The 5,636-nt window shown below is 44.1% G+C and overlaps 1 protein-coding gene across 8 annotated transcripts in view; it reads right to left on the reverse strand.

Moving 5' to 3' along the window:
• Positions 1-2,390: 2,390 nt before the first annotated feature.
• The window catches only part of NRG1 (neuregulin 1), a 45,465-nt gene continuing 42,219 nt past the window's right edge, over positions 2,391-5,636 (reverse strand). For all 8 annotated transcript variants that reach the window (XM_017735412.1, XM_017735409.1, XM_017735408.1 and 5 more), the window contains one exon: positions 2,391-5,636. This exon is cut by the window's right edge and continues 6,059 nt beyond it. The gene's annotated coding sequence lies outside the window, so the exon portion shown is untranslated.

Consider the following 5,636-nt stretch of genomic DNA (forward strand, 5'->3'; position numbering starts at 1 on the left):
TTTGAGAGGCTTCAGAGTGCTCATCTGCACAACAAAACTGTGGTGATACTGAGGTTAATCAGCACATGCAAATCAGGGCTACAATCCTTGTAGAAGGTTTTCTGCTCCAGGGCAAATCATTGCTCTTCAAAGACCAAGAAAAGCACCAAAATTTCTCCTGGGAAGGGCAGGGGTGAAGACTTCATGCACTTAACCCAGTTCTTTTCATTTCTATGTTAAAAGCTAACAACCTTTTCTTCTTTAGGGACGAACAAAAGCATCAATAATTTGTAGGTAGGATTCTTTTTCCCCAACTACTTGAGAGATTTTGCACTTTCCCAAGCCCCTTCTCCTGAATCTGACCTCAGGCATTTTGCTTGTTTAATGCAATAGTGGAAAAGGCTGTTCCAGAGAGGCAGAATTCAGCATATGCAACATAGGTAATTTTGTACTTGGACTGAGTCAGATATCTTGGTGAGAGAGATGGTGTGTAATTTACTAGCCTGAGTACAAGAGTGAGAGGTAGGACCACTATGTTTAGCCACAGAGATATTTCAGCAATTCCTAGAAATGTCATCTGTTGAGCACAAGTCTGGCTAAGTAGCCTTGTAGCCAGTACATGCTTGGCTCTCTGCTATTTTGCTATCAGCAACAAAGGGGATAGCCTGTCCCCTTAGAGGGATGCCAGCTTACAAAATCTAGGGCACTCTCACAGAGAGATCAGACCTTTGGAGTTACTAAGGAGCCTTCTGTGAGAGTGTACATTTGGACGAGTGCAGTTATGTGCTTTAGGCAAAACAAACATCTTGCATGGGCAGTGGATAATATCCAGCAAGTTCTTGCCACATAGGTACTATGATTATCCATAGGTGGATGGGACAGCTGGTTATGGAACTGTAGTCACTGGACACTCATGTCAGTGCTCAGATGTACAAGGGTGAGGCTCCATGTTGGTAGAGGGTGAGTCCATCTGCTGTTGCGTGCTTTTAGTACCCCCAGGCTTTGAAGGACGCTAACCCAGCCTGCAGGCTGTGGGTTTCCGTTGCACTTCACCATCTCAGCTCCCACCCACTACCCCTCCAAGAAATCAGGGAAAACATTTGCTCTTTGGTGCAAGAGATTGTTCAGCTTCTAAGTCACCGGATGCCTCTGTTCTGAAGTAATTCTCACTACCATAGCTGTCATAGCAGAGTACTGACACAGTGTCTGGTTTCAGGCCAACACACAGAAAGTCAAGCTGTGCATTTGTTTCCTCCCCTGGCCTGGAAAGAGCACTACCGATACCCTGAGTGTCCCAGCTTGCTCCAGGGAGAAAGCTCTGGCTAAATGTCTTCAAGCCAAGGGGCTTCCCTGCCAGTGTGGGAGCACTTAACACCCCTGAAAGCAAGCTGCAGCCAAGAATGGCTGACCTTTGGAACCTCCACACATGCCAACAGCTTGACGCACTCAGCCGCCTGTTTAGAGAAATACTCTGAAACACTTCTGGAACCCTCAGGACAGCAGGTCTCTGGGTGACAGACTGCAAGGGGGCTTGAGCCTCTGCTCTGAAATTCAGCATCACCTGTTTCCACAGGCAGTATGATCCATTTCCCAGCACCTCAGTTTGAGATGCAGAGTATCTTGCTCAGTGTATGTGACAAAGCTAAATATGGACTCTTTGGGAAGGTTGTTTATCTTTTACTTCTGAGACAGAACGTCATAGCATCAGCTTTGTTCTGCTCCCCCGCATAAGCTCTTTTAATTTTTCAAAATCTAAATGATGTGGTGCATGCACGTGGGAAGGAGAAACAGACAAACTCAGCTCTTTTAGATCCTCAACCAAAAATCTTTTCAAAGAGCAGCCTGGAAGTAAGTGCTGACATTGATGATGTGGTCCTGGTGAAATACCAAAGAAGGAGCAGAAAGCATGCTGTTCTCCTGCAGCTGAAGACCTACTGCAATCACCTTGGGACCAAGCTGAGAGCTGTTCTGCTGCTGAGCCAGTACAGCTCTTGCCAGTCAAATGAAGTTGTAAGACAGAAAGTGACGTTTACTAAAAGTACCATGATTTCCGCATCTGAAGCCCTAGAATGGCAACTTCAACTAATGATGAGAGGCACAGAAATAATGAGATAAGCTCTGGACTGTATTGGACAGTAAAATGAAGAGCTGTGTGTAGAATCACTGTGATAATAATCCCATTACCTGGACTTTATGTTACCTGAACTTCAAACTTGTTACCTCAGTAATCAGAGTTCGGAACAGGTCATGTAAGTTCTATTTGAAGGAAGCTGGCACTTGGAAATGAAAGTAACAGGGTTACTGCATTAGAGCTCCTTTCTGCTATTCCATTGATATGACCCAGAATGTGTGATTTAGTACCATGACAACTGAGAGATTGATTATAAAACAGACACAAGATAGCTGTAGTCTGCCAGTTCTTATTTGGAGTTTTATTACTTTCAGCTTTATTTCATAATCATTAGCCATCAGATAAATACTGCATGTTTTAGTTGGATATGAAAGGATGGTGTGTGCAGATACTAAGTCGACAGAATTACAGGGCATTTTTAATTATTAAAATGGTTCATGTATCACTAGAATGGCATTATTTTGTTTTCTGGAGCTTTGATTAGGGGATGATTTTAAAACTGTGTGCTGAATTTCAGGTTCTTGGATTTATACTGTGGCATTCATGTAAGTGGCCTTTTATTTCCTAAATTTTGGATTACTGCTTTCACAGCACCAGTAGTTCCCTTTGCTTTTTCTAGGAATGCTGCTGTAGGCACACGTCTTCTCATATACATTGAGCAGATTACTGTCCATTTCTGTGGAGGATCTGACTCAACTCACCCTCAGCTTTGGGGCCTTTAGGGTGAGAAAGGGGAGCACAAGATGGGAATATCCTGAGGACCAGAACATGGGGCAGTAATTGTTCTTTGGAAATTGTCTCTCTTTGCCACATATAGAAGGCCCATTTGGGCATCTTTAGTGACTCTTTTTGCTGTTTGGGATTGAATCCATTGTTCTAGGGTTATTTCAATGAAATAAGAGGCACATGGCCACCCTTTACCCTAGCTGGAGTCCCCTTAATCTTCCACCATGCCAGTCCCTTCTCAGCTGTGGCCCTGTGAAGGCTCCTCTGCAATCTGTGATCCAGTTTGTCCAACTGGGGAAGAAAGGCATTCCCTTTCCATATCTTCACAGCTGTACAGGACAAATACCACCCTCAATTTTTCCTCTCTGAGGTGAAAAAGTGTTTCCTCTTGGGTGCAGGCAGTTTTGCAGCTGCTGAACGGCCTTGTCGTGACATTTTTTCCTTTCCTGTCACTGAGCATGCACTGAACATCAGGAAATCATTACACAAAATTGAGAGACTGTATATGTGTGTGTACACATAGAGAATGCATAACCCAACTGATGCAGTAAAGTGTAGCCTAAGTTAAAATACCTCCCACACAATATCTGCCTTCTGAAGCATGGCTCCAAATTGGCCATTACCAGAGTAATGACTTAATCAGTTGTTAACAATTGCTGTACTCCCTACCAACTGATGTGCATATAACCTTGCAAAGACTCCCTTGATACCTCCTCTGCTGCTGTCATCAAATGAGCTGGCCTTATTTCAGGGGTTTTCTATGCACTGCTGCCAGGGTTCCTCTCCAAGGCATTACATCCAGTGCAGGGAACTCCTGCTGTCTCCAAGGGGAAAAAACTAAGTGGAAATTTAGCAGCTGCCATTTACGTTAGAAGTCCAGTTTCCAACTAAGGTTGGTGCTTGGTTACCTTCTGGAGTTAAAACCTTAGACAGTAAGGTCTAGCTTTCAAGGAAATGAATTCCATTCATGCTGAAGGTTTTGTCTCAGGTTTTGACAGTCCCAATGAATAGAAAGTGCAGCACTCTAAATACCCTCTGGAGTCACTATATTGTCCCCAACCCCAGTGACATGACAACCTTTCTAGATGTGCATGGGCCTGATCTTGTTTTACCTCTTCCTTGCTGGGAGATGTGGAACTCTCCTTTAGTCCTTGTTTTCATGGGTGGAAATGGGAATATCATGACATTTGTCCTTCCAGCCTTAGTCTAGAGACATGTGAAATAATTTTGCAATCAGTAGAGCTTTTCTAAAGAGAGCTACTCTGAAATTACTCCAACAAAAGGTCATAGCATCAGGCAGGAGAGGCACTCTCGGATCAGAAATTCCCAAGGCTCCATGTTTGTTTGTTTTTTTTTTTTTTTGAAAGGTAAAATGAGATTTAGTCCTGAAAGTGCCATTGCCAAGGGTCTGTTGTCACTAAAGAAGAGTTATTAGGCTCATAACCTATGCACAGGCCATGTTGCTTTGCTTCTGCTGCACAGGTTAATCATGAGTGACTAACTGCAACATCTCAAGGCATTTGAGATAATTTTCTTCCCATCAGTTGTAACTGAGACAGAAAGAATTAACTTGGGGAATGCATTCTCCAAATCATGTGCTCATAACTGGGTGGAGTTGGCATGCTAAGAGCATACCCAGCTGCGGGCTGCAGAAATGAGAAGGGTTTGCTTGATTTTCCTGTAGTGTTCCCTGACGCCATCTGCTTCCAGACCTTGTGGAGAAGAGCAGAGGCAGAAGCTTGGCAGAGAAAGCCCATAGGATAAAGACAGCATGGACTGACAAACAACTTTTGCAAGGACAGACATTTGGGACACACACGGATGTGTTCCCTAAAGCCCTCTTGTCTGTATCAAATGTGGCATGGCGTCTTCAGTCCTGTTGACTCTGAGTGATTCTTATGGTACTTAGTTGCTTCAGAAATCCTCTACCTCCACTCCCATGCATGAAAGGCCAGTGGGGATGCCTGAGGAGGGTCTGTCTTCTCAAAGCAGTCAATTTCAACAGCCTGCAATGGAAGTACCATCCTTTTCTCTACAGTAGCACTGTGACATAATGTGCTAGCTTGGGCTGGCTCTGAGGCGACAAGGCCCTACACAGCTGAGACATTCAGGTGAGGCAAATAGCCTAAGCATCCAGCCTGCAGCCACAGAATCCCTCCACACGAAATAGAAAGATAGGGAAGTTGTCTGAGGGAAACTGAGATCTGACCAGCCCACCAGGTATTTATTCTCTGTGTTGAGAACTGGGGAAGAGGGAGGGTGACAGAAAACCCTTCCCAGTCATTCCCTCCCTCCATCCCTTCATCCCTCCCTCTGTTCCTCCACTTCTCCATTCCTTTGTTCTTCTATCCTTCAGTTTCTCCATCCATCCTCAGTTTGACATTTCATTCAGTACCAATAGGTAGGCCCAGGAGTACTAGCCCTGGGAACAAAGGGATGTGAAACACATCCAAGATGTCTTTGCTGCATTCCTCTCTCCGCTGCTCATGCCTAGCTTTCCTCCTCTTATTTAATGCTTGTTAACAGCAAATGACTTTACATACTTATATCATGTAAGCACAGCCAGATTGGATATCTCCCTTCTCTCCAAGAGAGGCAGATACTTGGAGAAGGGTAAGAGCAGCACCAGTATACACAATATTTCCAATTTATACAATCTCCACATGTTTTCAGTTCAGTTATTTCCCACATCTGATGTGGTTTTCATGGATTTAGTAATGCTCATTGGATTAATGCCTAAGATCTGGCCCCCACTATGAACCAATGGAAACTTTTAAAAATCCAAAATCTCTTGCAGCAA

This window comes from Corvus brachyrhynchos, unplaced genomic scaffold, assembly GCF_000691975.1.
Source record: "Corvus brachyrhynchos isolate BGI_N302 unplaced genomic scaffold, ASM69197v1 scaffold22, whole genome shotgun sequence".
Classification (NCBI taxonomy): Eukaryota; Metazoa; Chordata; class Aves; order Passeriformes; family Corvidae; genus Corvus; species Corvus brachyrhynchos.